Genomic DNA, 21,449 nt, shown 5'->3' on the forward strand with positions numbered 1-21,449 from the left:
TTTCCAGTTTCTTAACTCAACTGGCAAGGAATCAATATCTTCTGATACTATGTCACATCTTTCTACTGATTTGATGCCATTTTTTTTACCAGCAGAGCCACTCCACCTTCACTGCCTTCCTTCCTATCCCTCTGATACAACTTGAAACCTTGTGGACATTCAGCTCCCAATTATAGCCATCCTTTAGCTATGATTCAGTGATGGCCACAACACATCATACCTGACAATCTGTAATAGCGCAAGAAAATTATCCACATTATTTCTTATACTCTGTGCATTGATTGTATAACACTTTGAGTGCTGTATTTCCAACCTGTTTTGAGTTTGCATCCCGAATGCACTGATACCCATCCTCTGGCTGCAATTTTGTCCTATCATCTACCTGCAGTTCCTGCAGTCTGACTGCAAGCTGTCTTTGCTTTTTTACTATCTGTCCTATCCTGAGTCCCTTTAATCTGGTACCCACCCCCTGCCAAATTAGTTAAAACCCTCCCCAATAGCTCTAGCAAACCTGCCCATGAGAATATTGGTCCCCCTCTGGTTCAAGTGCAACCCATCCCTTTTGTACAGGTCATCCCTACCCCAGAAGAGATCCTAATGATCCAAGAAACTGAAGCCCTGCCCCCTGCACCAGCTTCTCAGCCACGCATTTATCTGTCAAATCATACTGTTTCTACCCTCACTAGCACGTGGCACGGGTAGCAATCCAGTAATTACTATCCTGGAGGTCCTGCTTCTCAGCTTTCTACCTAACTCTCTAAATTCTCTTTTCAGGACTTCATTGCTTTTCCTTCCTCTGTCATTTGTACCAATATGTAGCAAGGCATCTGGCTGTTCTTCCCCCCCCCTCTCTAAAATGCTGTGGACACATTCCAACATGACCCTGGCACCTGGGAGGCAACATACCATCTTGGGTGTCCTGTTCACATCCACAGAATCTCCTGTCTGTTCCTCTGATTACTGAGTCCCCTATCACTACTGTTTCCCTCTTCTCCCTCTTTATCTTCTGCACCACAGACCCATGCTAAGTGTAAGTAACCTTGTCTCTGTGGCATTCCCCTGGGAGGTCATCCCCCACAAAAGTATCTAAAACTGTATACTTATTTTTGAGGGGAATGGCTTCAGGAGTGCATTGCGTTATTCACATTTACATTTGTCCTGACAGTCAGCCAGTTACTCACCTCCTGCAACTTCTGGGTGGCTAATTTCCTGTAACTCTGACCGATTATCTCCCCACTTTCCGTACAAGCTGAAGGCCGTCCAGCTGCTGCTCCAGATCTCTGACATTGTCTTCAAGGAACTGCAGCTGGATGTACTTCACACAGATGTAGTTCCCCAGGAGACTCTGGGTCTCCCAGGTCTCCAACGTCCAGCATGAAGAACACACAACAGCCATTTACTACAGCAAGAGAGAGAGAAAAAAGGGAACTTTAATGGAAACTTACCTAGAGCCAATGCCTCTTCTGAGCTGAAGCCTCTCATTCCTACTCTCTCCACTAGCCTGAGTCCAACAATGGGCACCCTGCTTTTCCCTTTTGTACCTTTATTTAAATTGCTCTGCTCTGCTCCCTCTGCTGATTGGACCTTAAGAATGTCCGAATGCCCGCTAAGCTCCCCTTTTAAACAAGTGTCACCGACCTGTGAGAAACCTCATCGCTGTGCTTTGCTCCGGCCACTGATTGGGCCTCTGGAATAAAAAGGGTTCTATTAAAACTTGAACATTCAATCATATTCCAAGATTTTAAGCCTTTTGGGGAAAAAAATAGATTTCTATTGCTCCTTGTAAAAAACTTGATTCTTAATTTCAATCCTGAGCCATGAATCTCCAATTTTAAGATTATGGTACCTTAATTCTGGATTCGCCATCAGAGGAAATATATTTTTTGCGCATCTTTCCTATCTAACCATTTGAACCACATCAGATGACCTGTAAACTTTTAAACTCTAAATAGAGTGCATTATTCAGTTGATGATACCTTCCCTTACCTTTAAACTCTGGTGAACCTATTTGAACTCCTATGAAGATCAACACATATCATTCTAGATATGCCTAGAGTTAAAAGCAGTTTTCCCACGTTTGACCAAGGCACTATACCACTTCCTTCCCATTGCCACTCGTTTGATGAAAAGGTCATTCCATTGGCCTTTTCCATTTCTTTTTACACCCACCTGTTACTTTTTAATGATCGTTCCCCTACAAGTCCCATATTTTCTATTAAGAAAATTAATTTAAGAATCATTAAGTTGCTTTCATGAGTTTAGCTTAACCATAAGTTACTGTAAATGACTGAATTGTATCTGAACATTTTGGCATATTTGATAAATGTAAATTAAGGCTTCATGCTAATGAGAAACACTGGGGAAGAAATCTGTTCATGATTGCTAGCATTATCTGATAAGATATGTGTATTGCATTTTGTTTGCAAATTTGATTCCTTGCAATCAATTTGCAAGTACAACACTTTACATTTAGTGTTTACAGCATCTAAGATGGAATTTCTATTCCATCCACTTTCAATTCAAATAACAAAGCAATTCCATGAAACGTGTTCCAGATCAATGTATATTTCTGGAGCAGGAGCACTTAATTGCAGCTGTTAAAAGAGACTTAAGGGCTGTGATTTCTAAACCTGGGACTATATTTATGGTAAACCTTTATACATCATTGTTACTGAAGGACATTAGGGCCTTGGGAAATGGACAAAGATTTGTTAAAAGGTTCTACCAAATACAAGAGAAGTTGCATAAGTAAAGCTGAGCATGTCATCCCACTGAAGTTTCATACACTGTGTTAGTAAAACAAGATGATAACTATTTTTATAATAAATCAGTTTCAATTTTCACTGGCTGGAAGATTAGTGTGCACAACAGTGGTTTTAAGTAATCATTAAAATAGCTGGGCCAAATTGAAATTGTGCTACGTTTTGTGATGTGGAGTGCATTCTCTGAAAGGCGGTAGGAACTTTCGTGTAGGGAATGGGGGTGTACTTAAAACAGACAAATCCATTGGGCAGTGAGAAGTTGTGTTTATGTTGTATTTTAACAGCAGGATGTCACAAGACAGCTACAGGAACATTGACAATGAAGAAATAAGAGATTGTTTAATGTCATTTTCTGTACACAAGTGTAAAGCAGAACAAAATAATTGGATCTAATTCAGCATATAAAGCACAAAAGATAAAAACACAATAACAAAAACATAATAAATATAAATACTTAAGATCGCTTATGTACGTGCATAGATTGATTGTACGTCCATAATGTGTCATTGGGCACAGCAGTGTCTGTAAATAAGGTGACTGACAAGAAATAATAAAGTAGTAGTGGTTGGGGCCATGGATGGGTGGGTTTATGGCTGGAGGTGTTAATCAGTCTTGCTGCTTAGGGAAAGTAACTGCTTTTGAATCTGGTGGTCCTGGCATCAGTGCTAAGTAGGCTCCCTAACAGGAGTGGGACAAACAGTCCATGAGTAGGGTGGGTGGGATCGTTTATGATGTTACTGAACTTTTCCAGCACCTTTCTATATATATATATATCTTTGATGCTGGGTAGGCTGGTGCCAGTGATGCATTGGGCAACTTTAGTTATCTGTTGTAGGGCCTCCCTTTCCGCCGCAATGCAGTTTCTGTAGTGTGCGGTGATGCAGCTTGTTAGGGTTCTGTCTACCGTAGAGTGACGTGATTGTGGATAAGCAAATTCCAACTCACTTCATCCTCCTCAGAAAGTGGAGGTGTTAGTGAGCTTTTAAGGTTACTTAGGATGTGTTCTGGGACCAAGAGAGGTTGTATGAAATATGCACTCCCATGAGTTTGAAACTGCTAGCAATTTTCACTGCCGAGCTACTGATGTAAAGTGTGGCGTGAATGGTGGAAGTTCTCTTCAAGTTGATGACCATCTCTTTTGCCTTGCTGACATTAATGATAAGGTTATTTGCCTGACACCAGGCCTCGCGCTCTTCCACCTCCCTCCTCTCTGTGGGCCATGTCATTGTTGATGGTGAACCACTGTTGTGGCATTGGTGAATTTGGCAATGTGAGTACTCAAGTATTTGATGTGCTGTCCTGTGCTGGGGGAGGGGCAACCGTGTTGAGGATGATGGGGAGGGAGGTGCTATTGTGCATCCTGACTATCTGAGATCTGTTTATTAGGAAGTCCCAACACCCAGTTGCACCATGGTGTATTTAGACTGAGGAGTTGGCATTTGTTCACCAAGATGTGTGGACAATAGTTTTGAATAATGAAACTGTGGGGAAGGTGGGCATAGTCTTTGTCAAAGAAGTAGATCTTAAATAATGTCTGGACTAAGATAAAGAGGTTTACAGATAAAATTCCGTATAGATTCAATTCTTGCAATTGAGGGCAAACATGCAATGATGGAAGGAATGAATTTGGGACACAGAATTGTCCCAATTCTGGAAGCAGCTACTGAAGGAATCACTAGGCTAAAAGAGAAAGCATGAAGAACTTGAAATTTAACTGGGATCCTTTACACAACTGTTACAGTATTTGAATCAAATCAGACAAGGGTGGTTTGATAATCTGCCCATTCTGTGTCCAGACAGGCTGGAGTTCAGAACAATATGTGGAATTTGACTAACATGTAAAATACTGAGTGATATTGTCAGGATGGATATGAATAGGATATGCCTTCTTGTGGGTGAAACTACAACTCGGAATCATTAATTTAAGTCAGAAATGAACTTCAGCAAGGCCTTTTGATGAGGTCCAGCATAGGAGATTGGTCAAGAAGGGTCAGTCACTTGGCATTCAGGATGAGGTATTGGAATAGGCATTGGCTTCGCAGGAGAAGCCAGAGAGTGGTATTAGATGGTTAGCTGTCTCACTGGAGGCCTGTGACTAGAGCTGTGCTGCAGGAATTGGTACTGGGTCTGCTGTTATTTGTCATCTGTATCAATGATCTGGATGATAATGTGCTAAATTTGATCAGTGAATTTGCAGATGACACCAAAATTGTGGTGTAGTAGACAGTGAGGAAGGCCATCGTTGTTTGCAGCGGAATTTGGACCAGCTGGAAAAAATTGGGCTGAAAATAGGCAATGGAATTTAATGCAGACATGTGAAATGTTGCACTTAGGGAGAATAAACCAGGATAGGTCTTGCACGGTGAGTGGTAGGGCACTGCAGAGTGCAGTAGAACAGAGGGATCTGGGAATATAGATTAATATTTCCTCAACAGTGGCATCACAAGTAAATATGGTTATAAATAGAGCTTTTGGCATATTGACTTTCATAAATCAGTGTATTGAGTACAGGAGTTGGGATGTTATCTTCAAGCTGTGTAAGATGTGGGTGAGACCCAATTTGGAGTATTGTGTGCAGTTCTGGTCACCAGCCGACAGAAAAGATATCAAAAAGACTGAAAGAGTGCAGAGAAAATTTACAAGGATGTTGCCCGGAACTGAGGATCTGAATTGTAGGAAAATGTTGAAAAGGTTAGAACTTGGTTCCCTTGAACATGGAGGAATGAAGAGAGATTTGATAGAGGTATACAAAATTGAGGGATGTAGATACAGTAAGTGAAGTCAGCTTTTCCCACTGATGTTGGGTGAGACTAGAACTAGCGGTCATGGATCAAGGGTGTAAGGTGAAATGCTTGAGGGGGAGCTTCTTGACTCAGAGGGTGGTGAGAGTGTGGAGTGAGTTGCCAGTGGAAGTGGTGGATACGGGTTTGACTTTGATAGCTACATGGATGGGAAGGGTATGGAGGACTATGGTCTGGGTGCAGGTCAATGAGACTAGGTAGTTTCTGTGCTGTATTCTATGACTATTCTGCAACCATAAGTCCTTTTTTCTCCTTACTCTTTTGGATTACTCTTCCTCAAATAGTGTGTTGAAATATTTTTAAGACAAAAATTTAGATTGATACTTGATAAGCAAGAGGGTGAAAGCTTACCACGAGTGGATGGGAATGCAAAATCAGTGTTACAGTCAGATTAGTCACGATCGTATTAAATGATAGAGCATGTCAAGTGGCCTAATTTTGCTTGTAATCTAATCTTAGGTCAGCAAGCAAAGGGTAATGGATTAACATGACTCAGTGGAAGTTGGGACATCGTGAAACAGACTTCTACACTATCAGATGTGGGAAAACCACTTGACAATTTAGAGAACAGAAAAAGTGATTTTGAACTAAGATTGGGTGTACTTGATGTAACATACAGTGTCTTTGGGTGGTTTTCCAGAGGGCATGGTTTGAGAATAAGGGGTAGGTCACTTAGGACAGAGTTAAGGAAAAACTTCTTCTCCCAGAGAGTCGTGGGGGTCTGGAATGCACTGCCTCAGAAGGTAGTGGAGGCCAATTCTCTGGATGCTTTCAAGAAGGAGCTAGATAGGTATCTTATGGATAGGGGAATCAAGGGATATGGGGACAAGGCAGGAACCAGGTATTGATAGTAGATGATCAGCCATGATCTCAAAATGGTGGTGTAGGCTCGAAGGGCCGAATGGTCTACTTCTGCACCTATTGTCTATTGTAAGTGAGAAATATAAAGTACTAAGGATCGATGCCTAGGGAACATAAAAGGTAATGGTGTGGTCAGGTAATGGTGTGTAATTCAGTATGATTATGTCACTATGATGGAGAGAGAAGAATGAGAGCAGTCCTATTTCTCATTCTTTATGAGAAAAGCTGGATAAAATGGAGGAAAAAATGGTGTGGTCAACCACATTTGTGTTATTTTGTCAAGGACAGAAACACAGGAGAGGGAAGCAAATAAATGTTCCTGGAAAGTCAAATGTGATGTTTGACATGGGAGAGTGAGGATGATTGGATTACTCTTGCAGAGCTAGCACACAAATGTTTTTTTGTGGTACTGTGATTTTGTTCCATAAATTGTCCATTTTTTCCCCTTTTCAAATAATAAATGCCTTCATTTTGCTTTAAATAATCACTACCGGTAGAACATGCCATCTTCTTTAACTCTTCTCTTCCCAGATTTCTCTCTTGGTCTCAAAAGACTAAAAAAGTTAAATGTATGTACTTGAATCAAATATGCTTCACTCATTGCCAATAAAAAGACCTTGATATCATTAAGAACAGGCACACATCAAGTGCTCAGAACCTCATTGCCTTTAACTGCATTGTGAAAAGTAGTCATTTCTATATTAATTTTCCACTCAATTCCCTAGTCCAGAAATACCAGTTGACTGTTTTGCCTCTGTGACAACCACAGATCATTTTAGCTACACCTCCCACTTTTTACTTGAACAGTAGGTGCTGGCAATGTAGGATGAGGGTGTGTCAACATTTCTGGGTGGATTGGAAATGCTGGCCAAACACAATATTCCATTTGACTTCCTTCCCTAAACCAGAGACACACTTCAACTATTCCTGGTCCTTTTACAATTTGTCTCCCTTTCCCTTTCTTTCTGTTAACCATCCCTTGCCTATAACTTGTACATGTCTATCAGACCATGATCGACCTGTACATTGAACTCCATCTGTATTTTTTTTGGCTCCATGTTCTTTTACGTTTGTATTTACTTCACAAGCCTTTTGAAGTTATTAATTAAGTGGCACCCTTTGTCTGGGAGGTGTTCTTCTATCAAACCTTGGTTCCTTTTCGTCTCGTTCTGAATTTAAGATTTCCAGGCTGTCCACCTTTCTCTGAGAAGTCCTCACCAATAGGACAAGTTCTTTCTTCCAACAAGTTGGGTTTTTTAAAATCCAAAATCAATTCATTGTTGTACAGCAGGCTTGGTTCACATGATCTATCCAGTAAAGTAGCTCCTGGAGTATCTGTAGAGTAATAGAGTACAACAGTGCAGTGTTATGAACCCCGTAACTGGGTGTCTTACCAGCAAAGATAGGAGTGTCCGTTGGAGTCTGGTGATACTATTTTCAACAGTATTTATTAGTAAAAATACACAAAAATAATATCAATGCAAATATACAGATAATATACATCATCAATACTAAACCTATAAGTGCGGGTATAATAATGATCAATAAGAAATAAGCCCTATCGTTGTCTAGGGGATAATGAATTGTCAGATGGAAATATAAAGTTCAGTTCAGTTCATGCAGGCTGCGGTAGTTGTTGGTCGCGGTGTCTCAATTGTTGGAGAGAGAGAGAACAGTAACAGCTATTGACTTGCCAACTTTCCTTTACGATCTTGATCCGTCGATGCGTTGTTGTGGCCATTCACTTATGACCCCTCCGTCCTTTAGCTAGACCGTTCTTCCGTGGAGGACTCGTCACCCAGGCAAGGGTGGACACACATACAAGCACCCACCGGTCTCGTAGCGTTTCTCCTGGTGCGTCTGAGGGGTGTTACCCCAGACCCCACTTTTATCCCCACTCACGAGGTCTCGGGTGTCAATCAGGTTGAGCTGATGCAACCCATCAAACCAGCCCACTCTGGTTGCCCCCGAGGGGTTTCAATGAATAGAACAGTACCTAGTACACAAACCTTCTCCAAAAGACAATAGCAGTAATCAATGGTTCCGTTCTCTTTTGTTAGCTGGAGACATTCCACTTTGTGTATCTCTGAGTTGTCTCTCTCATTAACTGACATGAGCTGTTTATCAATAACAACTGTATGGGCAGCTTTCCTGTGTCTCTCTCATCTCCCTTGATAACAGCATTCAAATAGTAGTGATCTGCGATTCTCCAAAGGGGGAGGGCATTGGTGATTCTGTACCCTCCTGCCCATCAGAGTTGTTCATCATTCGTAACAGCAGAAAAAGGCTGATTGGCCTATCTTGTCCATGCTGAACTGGTAATGTGTCTTGCCCATCAAGCTGCACTCTGACTATAGCCTCCCATCCATCTACCTATCCAAATTTAAAACTTGAAACCAAACCTACATCCACCACTTCTGGCAAATTGTTCCACATTCTCACAACCCTCGGAGTCAAGAAGTTCTCCCTTATGTTTCTCTTAAACATTTCACTTTTTACCCTTAACTGATGACCTCCAGTTCTAGTCTCATCCAACTTCATACGCTATCTTTGCCCCTCATACTCTATCAGATCCCCATTTTCTACACTCTAGGGCAGAAGCCCTAACCTATTCAACCTTTCCTTATAACTCATATCTTCACATTCTGCTAACACCCCTTTAAATTATCTCTGCACTCTTTCAATCTTACTTACTTCTTTCCTGTACTTGGGTGACCAAAACTGCACACAAATTGGCTTTCAAAGTCTTATACAACTTAAACGTAACATCCTAACTCTCATACTCAGTACTTAGATTTATGAAGGCCTTCTCCCCATAAGCTTTCACACCCTGATTAATCAAGAACCTATCAACCTCTGGGTCCACATCTGCCTGTGGCAATGAATTCCACAGATTCACCAGCCTTGGACTAAAGGATTCCTACTAATCTCCATTCCTGTGTTTCTGTGTTCTGAAGTTGTGCTCTCTGGTCCTAGACTCCCCCACTATTAGAGGCAATCTGTCTACATTTACCTTGTCTAGCTCTTTCAACATTTGATAAGTTTCAATGAGATCGCCCCCCCCACCCCACCATTTTAAGTTCCATTGAGCACAGCCATAGAGCTACCAAATGCTTCTCCTATGATAAGCCTTTCATTTTCAGAATCATTTTCGTAAACATCCTTTGAACTTTCTCCAATGTCAGAGCATCCTTCCCTTGTTAAGGGGCTCAAAACTGCGCACAATACACCAAGAGGCCTCCCCAGTACCTTATAAAGCCTCCGCTTTTCCTCCTTATTTTTATATTCCAGTCCTTTTGAAATAAATGCTAACACTGCATTTGCCATCTTCACCACTACCTCAATCTGCAAGTTAACTTTTAGGGAATCCTGCACAATGACTCTCAAGTCCCTTTGCACCTCAGTTTTTTGAATTTTCTGCACTTTTATTCTTTCAATCAACCTGCATGGCCATACACTTCCCGGCACTGTATTCTATCTGCCACTTCTTTGCCCATTCTCCTAACCTGTCTGTCCTTCTGCAGCCTCCTTGCTTCTTAAACACTACCTGTCCCTCCTCCTATCTTCATAGCGTATGCAAACTTGGCCACAGAGCCATCAATTCTGTCAACCAAGTCATTAGCATACAACATTAAAAGAAGCAATCCCAATACCGACCCTATAGAACACCACTAGTCATTGGCAGTCAATCAGGAAAGGCTCCCTTCATTCCCAATCTTTGTTTCCTGCCAATCAGCCAGTACTCTGTCTATGCTAGTATCTTTCCTGTAGTGCTATGAGCTGTTACCTTGCTAAGGTGCCTCATATGTGGCACCTTGTCAAAGGCCTTTTGAAAATCCAGGAAAACAGCATCCAGTAATTCTCATCAGTCTATCCTGCTTGTTATCTCCTCAAATAATTCCAACAGTTTTGCCAGGCAAGAGTTTCCCTGAAAGAAACCATGCTGACTTTAATATGTGCCTGTAAGTATCCCTAAAACCTCATCCATAATGTATTCTCATCCTTCCTAACCACTGAAGTCAAGGTAACTTGTGACTGTATCTACTTGTGATGTCCCTTCCAAAGAATTATGGTCTTGTATCCTTGGATCCCTCTGTTCTACTGCACTCACCTGGTTTGTCCTCCCAAAGTCCCTACCTTCTCACATCCCTCATGAGGAGGATTCTATTATACTACCTGGCAACCCCACTGCTCTACTGTGCAGTGATTTAAAAAAATATATTTTTAAAAATCTACCTTTAGCCTCCACATTCCCTCGGCAAAGCCTCTGTGCCAAAACCTGAATTCCTTACCCTAACACTTGCCACTCCCACAATAGCCGCTCTGCTTAAACCTAGTTTATTTTTATTGGCCTTAGCTAAATGCCTAATTATGTACACTCCAACATCAACATCTCCACAGGAACTGTGGTACGCAAAATGTCCTGACTGCCCCGCTTACTCCTTTTGAAATCTCTCTCCTGCTAACCAATCCAACGTTTCCTTGGGAATTGTGGAATGCAGAACGTTCCTTCTCTTTCAGATCTACCATTCTGACACCTCTTCTCATGGAGCTATACAGCATGGAAAATGCCCCTTGGGCCAACTCATCCACTCCAACCCAGTTGTGTCACAACCACCGATTCAGCAGTGCAGCAGATGTGGCATTGCGCTTATGAATATGTACCTGTCAGCTAATTATTATTTTATTGCGGCTTTGTTTTCCATTTGAGAGCTTTAGTTTGGCCTAGCCTTTATTGTTTTCTTTTCCCTCTAATTTTGTTTGCATTAAGGTCTGTGAACTATCAACCTGCTTCAGTATCTCTCACTCTGCACTTAGGTCATAGCCTGACCGGTGTGACAACAAGTTTCAGCCACACAAAGACAGACCCAGCACCTGACCTTGGGTCTGAGAATCATTGGTCAGGTAGGGGACAAGCTACAGGCAATTGAATCTGTTCTGAATGAAGTTACAGAAGCAACGAGGAAGATAATCTCATACTGACAAGTCCAGTCTCATCTGGAAGAACAGGTGACATCCCTAGTTGCAACGGTTGAACAGCTCATTGTAGACAATTGGACTTGGGTGTCTGATTTCTGCTTTCACATCCGCCGTCCACGAGCACACTATGGATGGCCAGTATCAGGTGACAGCCATTATCGTTCTCGCCAACGCAATTCAGCGGCCTCTAGCCACCTCAGTCCCACTTTCAGCATCGCACAAGTCCTACTTTTCTGCTACCTTGGCAATCTCTGCTACTATGTTCCCACTCCCTCGCCAGGACCCCTACAGACCCTGCCTTTGGATCCCCACAGACTCCCGTGTCTGTACAGGAACCAAGTATTCCACCACCAGACAGATACTCTGGTGATCCAGAGGGTTGCAGGAATTTTATTACCCCAAGCAAGCTGATATTCCAAGCTCTGCCTGGTCATCTTGATGATGTGTGCAAACTGGCTTACGTGATCAATTTCCTTGGTGGACCTCCACTCAGCCTGTTCAAAGCTTTATGGGAGCATGGATATCCTGCAGCCCAGTTGTTCCAACATTTCATGGCAGAGTTAAGGAGTGTTTTTGACCTTCCATTATAGAGTCAGGATGCTGCCCACTGACTCCTGGACCTGCACCAAGGTAGAGGAACAGTGAAAGTCTATGCAGTCAAATACTGCACACTTGCAGCAGAGACGGGATGGAATGAAAGCACTGCCTTCCACTGTCAACTGAATGCAGGGATCCAGCTTGAGATTGCTGTCTGGGACGAGCAGGATAGTCTGGATAACCTGATTAATCTGGCTATTCGAGTTGATGACCAGGTAACTGAGTGGCACAGGGAAAGAATGTTACAAACTTCCTACGAGTCATCTGATCAGTCTTTCCTCACCCTCTCTGCCTCCCTCACCAGCCAAGCAGTCAGTCCATGGGGGAACCTATGCAAGTAGAGTGCATGCACCTGTCTAATGAGGAATGACAGCGGCGCAGGAGAACAGGTTCCGGCCTCTGCTGTGCCGATACAGTACACTTGCAGGAGGCATGCTCCAAGCATCCAGTAAAAGAGGATACCCATCAGGAGGGAGGAGAGTCCTGACAGGTCAGTTCTCTCTTCAGTCAGCTTTCCCTAATTTTGTAATGCTCGCAGCTTCCTTGTCGTGGAGGTCTCAGACCCTTGAACTTAAGGCATTTAGTGACTCCGGTGCAGCCGGGAATCTCATGGACATCTCTCTAGCTCAAAGATGGGGATTTTCGGCTCAGGGTTTAAGAGAAAAGATTAGTGTCCAGGCGTTGGACGGTCAACCTCTGGGCACCAGGCAGGTCCATCTTTCCACCCAACCTCTCCAACTTGTGTTTGAAGAACTCTTTCTCTCTGGTTGAGTCGCCTGAACTGCCACTGGTACTTAGTCTCCCCGGTTACTCCTATGTAACCCACAGATCGATTGCTCTGAAAGTACTCCAAGAGTGGGGACCGGCATGCCTGTCTACCTGTCTGGGTCCAACTCAAGCTCCGTTCTGTGTCCCCTCCTGTGTCAGCTAAGGATGTGGGCCTGTCTGGGATTCCAGATGAATATGCAGATCTCCTTGAGGTCTTTGGTAAACAGAAGGCAACCACCCTGCTCCCACACCAGACACTTGACTGTTCCATAGACCTCCTACCTGGCACTAGTCCTCCCCCGGACCAGCAGCTTTCCCCCTCTTGTCTTAAAACAGTAGACATGGAGGAATATATCAAGGAGGCATTGGCCATGGGGTTTATCCATTGGTCAACCTCACCGGCAAGAGTAGGCTTTTTTGTGAACAAGAAAGATGGCAAGCTCCATCTCTGCATCGATTATCAGCCCCTGAACAACATCACTGTGAAGAACCACTACCCTCTTCCCTTGCTGGTGTCTGTGTTTGAACATCTCCAGGGAGCAACCATATTTTTCAAAACTGATCTGTGCAATGCTTACAATTTGATTCGTATAAGAGAAGGGAATGAGTGGAAAAAGGCTTTCAACACCCAATGGCCCCTGAGTATCTGGTGATGCCTATTGGTCTGGCCAATGCCCCCGCTGTGTTCCGGGCCTTGGTTAATGATGTGCTCAAGAACCTGCTGAACTAGTTTATGTATTTAAATAACATCTTTTTCTATTCCCGCTGTCATCAGGAACACATGCAGTGCGTCTGGAGAGTTTTCAGACGGCTTCTTGAAAATAGCCTCTATGCCAAACCTGAAAAATGTGAATTCCATGAAGACCAGGTGTCATTTTTGGGCAATATTCTTACCCTATCCAGTGTTCAAATGGACCCTAGTAAAGTTCAGGCTGTTACAAACTGTCTGAAATGACCTACAGTCAAACAGTTATGGAGCTTCATGGGGTTTGCGAACTTATATCGCCACTTCATCCAGAATTTCAGCTCTATCCTGGCTCCCTCAAATACCCTAACCAAGAAGACCTTGGCAGGATTCCATTGGACGGACGATGCCGACCAAGCATTTTCGGAGCTAAAGCGATGTTTCACCACTGCCCCACTGCTGCAACACCCAGACCCGTCTCAGCCATTCATTGTCGCAGTTGATGCATCTGATGTCAGCATTGGAGCTGTCCTTTCTCATCGTTTGCCTGTGGATAGCCAGCTGCACCCTTATGCCTTCCTTTCCCATTGCTTGACCCTGGCCAAGAAGAATTATGATGTTGGGAATCAGGAACTTCTGACTGTCAAGGAGACCTTGGAGGAATGGCAACACTGGCTGGAGGGGGCAGAACATCCTTTCTTGTTCTGGACAGATCAGAAGAACCTATCCTACGTTCAGGATGCAAAGAGACTCGACTATCATCAAGCCTGGTGGACTCTTCCTCACGTGGTTCAATTTCATCCTCACTTATTGTTCCGACAGCAAGAATACAAAAGCCACTGCTTTCTCAAGGCAGTTTGACAGATCTGAGAACAATGCCAATCCAGAGCCCATTCTTCCTCACTCGTGTGTTGCTGTTCTGGTGATCTGGGGAAAAGAAGCAGAGTTGAAGGCCACCAGCAGTCAGGCCCAGGCCCAGGTGGGAGATCTCCCAACCGGCAGTTTGTCCCTGCTGGAATGGGGTTACTCCTCCCATCTGGCTGGACATCTGAGAATTCAACAGACCCAGGAGCTTATAAAGAGTCAGTTTTAGTGGCCATCTATATCCCAGGTTGTCCATGACTTTGGATCTGCCTGCTCTACCTGCGCTCAGAACAAGACATCACACCAGCATCATGCGGGTCTGTTATGTCCACTGCCTATGCCCCACCGTCCCTGGTCTCACCTCTCAGTAGATTTCCTCACTGGGGGGCCCACCTAATGGAAACACCACAATTTTGGTTGTGGATCAATTTTCCAAGGCTCCTCACTTTATTGCCCTCCTCTAGCTCCCATCAGCTCATGAGATGGCCGCACATGGTTCAACATGATCGTGGACCACAGTTCACTTCCTGCCTTTTGGAAGGCTTTCTGATCTCTTGAAGGAGCCACGGCCAGGCTCTTTTCTGGATTCCACCCCCAATCTAATGGACAGATTGAGAGAATGAACCAGGAGTTGGAGACAACCCTGTGCTGCCTTGCTCATTCCAACCCCACATCCTGGAGCTCCCAATTCATTTGGGAAGAGATCACCCACAATAACCTTCAGTCGTCCTCCACCAGTATGTCTCACTTTGAATGCCAAAAGGGATCCTAGCCCCCTCTCTTCCCTGATCAGGTGATTGACGTAGGAGTTCCTGCCACTGAACAGCTGATCCAGTGCTACAATGACACCTGGAGACGAGCCAAAGCTTCTCTGCTGCACGCTCTGAAACAACATGCCCAGCAGGCTGATCAGCTCCATCAACAGGCAAGGCCTTTCAAGCCCAGAGATGGGGTCTAGTTGGCATCAAGGGATCTTCCCCAAAAGTCAAGAGCCGCAAATTGGCACCACGCTACATGTGACCATTTGTAGTGGAAAAGGCTGTTAACAAGGTGTCCTATAGATTGTATCTAACAGCATCACTGAAAATCCACCCAGTATTCTATATTTCCAAGCTCAAGCCAGTTACTACCTCTCCCCTGGCCCCAGTCACCCCACCTGCCCCCTCCTTCCTGCCTGGTAGATGGTTCTATTGTCTATACGGTGTGGCACCTCCTGTCATCTTGCTAGATACGTGGTAAGGTCCAGTACCTTATGGAGCGGGAAGGGTATGGTCCAGAAGAACGTACTTGGAGACGCCAAAGGACATCCTGGAAAAAAGATCTCATCCAGGACTTCCAGTGGACACACGTCTGTGACACCTAAGGAGGGGAGCCCTGTCACAACCATGGATTTGACAGCACAGCAGATATGACAATTGTGCTCGTGAATATGCATGTGTTAGATAATTATTATTTCATTGTAATGGTATTTAACTCCATTCTTTTTGTCTTTCTTCTTTTCATCTTAACTTCTTTTCCAGACTTGAGCAAAGCACTGCAATGTTTTGCTGCCTGCTTGCATTCAGCCTTGCCTGAGAAACTGGACTGTTGAGTCAACTGACTCTGACAACTTATGATATTCATTTTATACTTAGTTATTCACTTTAGCTGCAGTGTTGACTTCATTTTCCATTTGAGAAAGCCCTGTTTTGGCCCAGCATTTATTGTTTTCTTTTCCCTCTAACTCTGTTTGCATTAAAGTCTGTGAACTATCAACATGCTTCAGTCTCTCTTGCGCCACATTTGGGCCTTTCCAAACATAGTGACAAGATGTCTACTTGTGCAAGTCTCGTTTTCCTGCATTTGACCCATATACCTTGAAACCTTCCTTATCCATGCTGTCTAATTGTATTTGAACCATTGTAATTCTGCTTACTTCTATAGCTTCTTCTGGCTGGTTGTTCCACATACCCATCATCTTCTATGTGGAGAAGTTCCCCAGTTCTTCTTTTCCCTTCTCACATTATATCTATCACCTCTAATTTTAGATTTTCCTAGCCTGTGAAAAAGGCTATGACCATCCATCTGATCTAGGCACCATCCACCCCTCCATAATTTTATCTCCCTCTAAGTTCATTCCTCACCTCCGACCCAAATTTCAGTGTTTTAATCTTGTTCTTGCATTCCCCACTTTCCCTGTTTTTATCAGACAGCTCATCGATGTCACGCTGATTCTAATCAAGCTGAACTAACTCTCCTTGCTTTCATCCATCTGCAGCCTTTGACATCAAAGAAGCGAATTCCTTTTTTATTCACGACATGCAAAGTGTTTACACCCAACATCAAGCTTTTTTAATGTGTGACATGGAACCTGATCAACCCCTGCACAGCCCACTCACACAAACAGTATACATTCTTGTACAATTTTCTTTTGTTATTGCCTAAAGATCTAATCTTGGCCTCATTTATTTGATTTATGTGCTTTTCCTTGACAGAATTGTCTGAAAGCATTATGCCTGTTAACACATTTTTGCTTCATGAGCCAATTCTACCTCACCAACCTTTCTTCACTCCAATACTACCTTTGAACTCAACTCGGTATCTAGTACCAGCTGGAATCAAAAAGAGAAGTCACCTGTTCAACAGGGTGAAGCTGGCATCTCTGTGCAAACATTTTAAGGTGGTGGTAGGATGCAATGTAGAAGGAAGCTGGTCATCAGATCAGATCCATTCTGGCTCCCAGCAGAGCAATCCAATCAGTCTCATTCCCCTTCCCTTTCTTCCTGCAACTTATTGTGCTACCTATCAATTGCCTTTTGAAACTTTTTTTCCTGTTTGTATTGTAAGAGGTTTTTTATAGTGACTAATTACCTATCAATACATCCCCAAGGCGTAGAAGGAAACCCACAGAACATGCAAAATTCACAGAGACATATCCAAACCCAGATTATGAAACTGGGTGGCAAAAGTTGTTGAAAAGATGGGGTGTACAAAGGAGAAGAATGTTGTCCAATAATTTCAAGTTTAATGATCAAGGCACTGGATGCTTATATTATGTTGTCAAAAAATCCACTCAGCTTTATTAGACATAGCCCACCATTTACAAACCTATACTATCTCTAATGAGTTCAAATTGTTCTTGTAATCAATTGCTCCTCTTAATGAGAAATTGTCATAATTTTCCCACAACAAATTTTTCACAAGATGAGAATCACAATAAAATTAACTGTCAATAATCACCTTTTCATTCCTTCTCTTGTTTACCACTCACTGGCTGGTCGTATCTCTCCAACACATCATGGCTAATTCTTTAAGTCTTTCCACTTCCCATTTGTGGCTGAGAACTAGCGTAATGGAGTTGGGAGTTGCAGTGGAGTTGTCATCCAGAGGAATGAGTATTAAATCATAAACTTTTGTGAAAGTTTTATCTCATAAATCTTTATAATTATTTGTAGACTGGATAAAATATTGAATGTTTTTGCTTCGTAAGTGATATTTAAATTCATTGTCCATTTGGAGTTATTCAACATACCCTTTGTTTGCAGACCATTGCAGACAAGCTTTGTTGATGAATGAGCTTTGCTCTTGGGTTTTAAGAATGAGACCCTTATACACATTTTCCAATTATACTCTGCTGTTGATGAACTGCTTGTTCTAATCCTCTTTACATTAAGAAATGTTTGCACATCTTCCAGTGATACAGAAATAACCTACCCCTTTGTTTCTTCTGATGATATCTAATAATCAAGGCCAGTGCAAGTCTTTAACAAACATTAGAATAAAAATTTGGAGAGCCCCTTCTGTTTCATTACATCTGCATGCAAAAGATAAATTCCTGAAGCTGCTGTTTTAGTTTTAGACTCAAAAACGTTGACAGTGAAATCATTTAGATATTTTAGAACCTCACATTATTGTATGAAATTTAATTCTAAAACTAAAGCAGGAGCGAGAAGTTTTGAACAAATGCATCACCTATTCATGCATTGTAATCCCACATTGTGACTTCACAATTTCCCTGTGACCTCTCAGTGAAGTATCATTGTGCATAGAAGTCTTGAGTACTCTAACATAAGAAACAGTTAACATTTCAGGACTGTATTGTTAGTCAATTCTGATGAAGGATGATGAATGTGATGTGTGACCCTCTTCACGTTCTATAGTAGCTGCCCAACCTGTTGAGTTTGTCCAGTTTTTTATGTTTTTATTTATGTGAGGGAACACATTTTCTCACTTTTCTCATTCTAAAGTAAGGGCACTGATTTAAGATATTGAATAAGATGTGAGACCAGGAAACTTGCAATCACAAGCAAAACTGGCCTATTAGTAAACAATATACTTCAGAGTGCATTTTTGTTGGTATTTCTTATAACCTCAGAAAAGACATTGCCAGGCAATTAACCTTTTCCTCAATGTCAACAAGACTAAAGAGGATTATCGACTTCAAAAGAACTCACACCACTCCAACCCCTCTACATCAACACACAGCAGTGGAAACTGCCAGCACTTTCAAACTCATGGGAGTGCACATCTCACACAACCTCATATGGTCCCAGAACACATTGTGCACAACCATGAAAACTCACCAACGCCTCTCCTTTCTGAGGGGGCTGCAGAGAGCGGGACTGTGTTCATCTTTGCTTATGTACTTCTACGAATGTGCAGTGGAGAGCATCCCAACATACTGCATAGTATGGAAACTGCACTGCGGCAGACAGGAAGGCTCTACAATGGGTAGTCAAAACTGTCCAACGCATCACCTGCACTAGCCTTACCTGCTGTCAAGGACATATTTACAGAAAGGAACTGTAAAAAGGCTGGTAACATCATGAAGGATCCCACCAACCCTGCTCGTGTATAGTTTTTCCCATTCCCATTGGGGAGGAAGCTATGTAGTATCCATACCATTACCACCAGACTCAAAAATAATTACTTTTCCCAAGCAGTAAGACTGATCAACACCTCTATCCACTAACCCATCCCCCACACCCCCAACCACTACTTTATCATTTTCTGTCAGAGTCACTTTATGTACAAACATTCCTGTGCCTAGTGTCACTTTATGGACATACAGGCAAACTATCACTATAAGCTATCTTATATATTTATATTTAAAGTCTTTTTTATTATTATGTTCTTTATCTTGTGTTGTATTTGTGTTATATCAGATCTGGAGTAACAATTATTTTGTTCTCCTTTGCACCTGTGTACTGGAAATGACATTAAGCAGCCTTGAATCTTGAGTTGATGCAGTGCAGTTATTTCTAATGAAAGAAATACAGGTGGCAATTTGACCAGGTAAGCTGATTCAGTGATTATGATTAAGAAGTATTGGCAAGGAGAGTATAAAACTGCTTTTGTTTACTGTAAAGGCAACATTGCTTCTAACAATTCAGTGTTGTTTGCTGGCCTAATTTATTGCTCAAATCCACTGGGTGGGATTTGCGTTCACAGCCTTATGACTCCAGGCTGAGAGTGGTACCGATTTGACATGTTCAGTAGAACTAAGAAAATTTGCTCAAGTAGCAGCTCTTCACCAAGCATGAAAATAAGAGGACATTCAAAACAAAAATCCATTTATAGCAATATAACTTGCTCCCTGCATCAGCTGTGCACACATATGTATACACATCCTACATTAGGACCCACTGTTCCCTTACTGCACGCTTCCATAACACCTGATCTTTTTTTTTCAATTTCTTTAATGCTTTCAAGGAAGCATCAATAGATTGATGTGTTTCTAGAGCCAGGACCCAAAATAACATTCATTATTTATCAGTACTGCCTCTGAATACAACACTGAAATTATCTGGAACTTCATTAATAGTCTAGTGGAGCCGCTGAAGTTTATAAAAGATGGATTCTGGCTGGACTGAGTGACATTTTTTCTCTAATCCCTTTCTCTCACTACTACTCATAGCAAGCAAGGATCTATCATACTTTCTACTTGTAAGTAGCAACCTAGGACTTGATCCATAGGTTTTTGGAATTCAAAGTGAAGACATAATTGATTTTAAGTATTTAACAAGGATAGCTTCAAAGTCATTCCAGGGCTTTGGAAATTCCGTGGTGTTTACGATAGCCAATATAGAAACAAGCTTGCAAATAGACCTTAGCCTGGTTATCTTTGAGGATAGGAGGTTACTGATGCAACTTTTATAGAATATGCGACACTCGTCCCGTGGTTTTGTAAATAGAGACAGAAGCTTTAAGAACCAAAAGGTTGTACTAAATATTGGTAAATCACTGGAGCAGAGATGAGTAAGAAGAGATTAAAAGGAGATGTTCAAATTCACATAGGATCTTAAAAATTATTTTCATTGGCAACAGAATTGGAAATAAGAAGAGAGACTTTAAGAAGATTGGATGAAGATCCATTATGGAGATAGTTGTGTTCGGAGTTGACAAAATAGATGAAAAGAGGGTGTAAGTATTACTAGGCAAGGTGTTAATGATTTGAAGTATTGTAATTTGGGATGAACAACCTTTTTTTCTGGTATATGTTCCATATTGGACTCATTTTGTTCCTTGCAGTTAAGCATGAATTCTCTGGTTAGCTGCAATAATTCTCATAATACACACAACAGGAAATGCCAAGTTAGCTCCAAACACCATCAAATATCTATAGGTTGCATCCTCATGACAATAAAACAAATGGTTTCTGGATTGTATCTGTGGTGTTCAGCTGTTTTGAAGGGAGGAAGGAAAATCAATTCTGAATCATTTGGTTGAAAATTTTTCAGTGATGTGGGTTTACTTATAAAGGTTGACAATTATTGGTCAGCCATAATTACCCTTGATGTGATGGTGAACCACTAACTTCAACTCCATTTGTTCTGCTTTCTGGACAGTTGTGTTCATTTTGAATGACTTAATTACCATAGAAAAAGATAATACTATTTCCAAGGCTGGATGTGGAGAGGAACTTACAGGTGTTTTTTGTTTCCCCTGTACCCGACATCAGCTTTATTTGGTCTTGGGGACTCTGCATCTGGGCAGCTGCATGGTTGAAGTAACCTAGTTAAGTAAATCCAATGTTGGTTTACTTTGCAGAAGTGGCCTACTAGTATTGGGTTAGTGACTGTGTAGTATGGATTGGAGTACTATACATTTGCTTCCAAGGTAGCTGGGCTGTTGTTAGAGATGCATTCATTT

The sequence above is a fragment of the Hypanus sabinus genome, chromosome 8 (assembly GCF_030144855.1).
Source record: "Hypanus sabinus isolate sHypSab1 chromosome 8, sHypSab1.hap1, whole genome shotgun sequence".
NCBI lineage: Eukaryota > Metazoa > Chordata > Chondrichthyes > Myliobatiformes > Dasyatidae > Hypanus > Hypanus sabinus.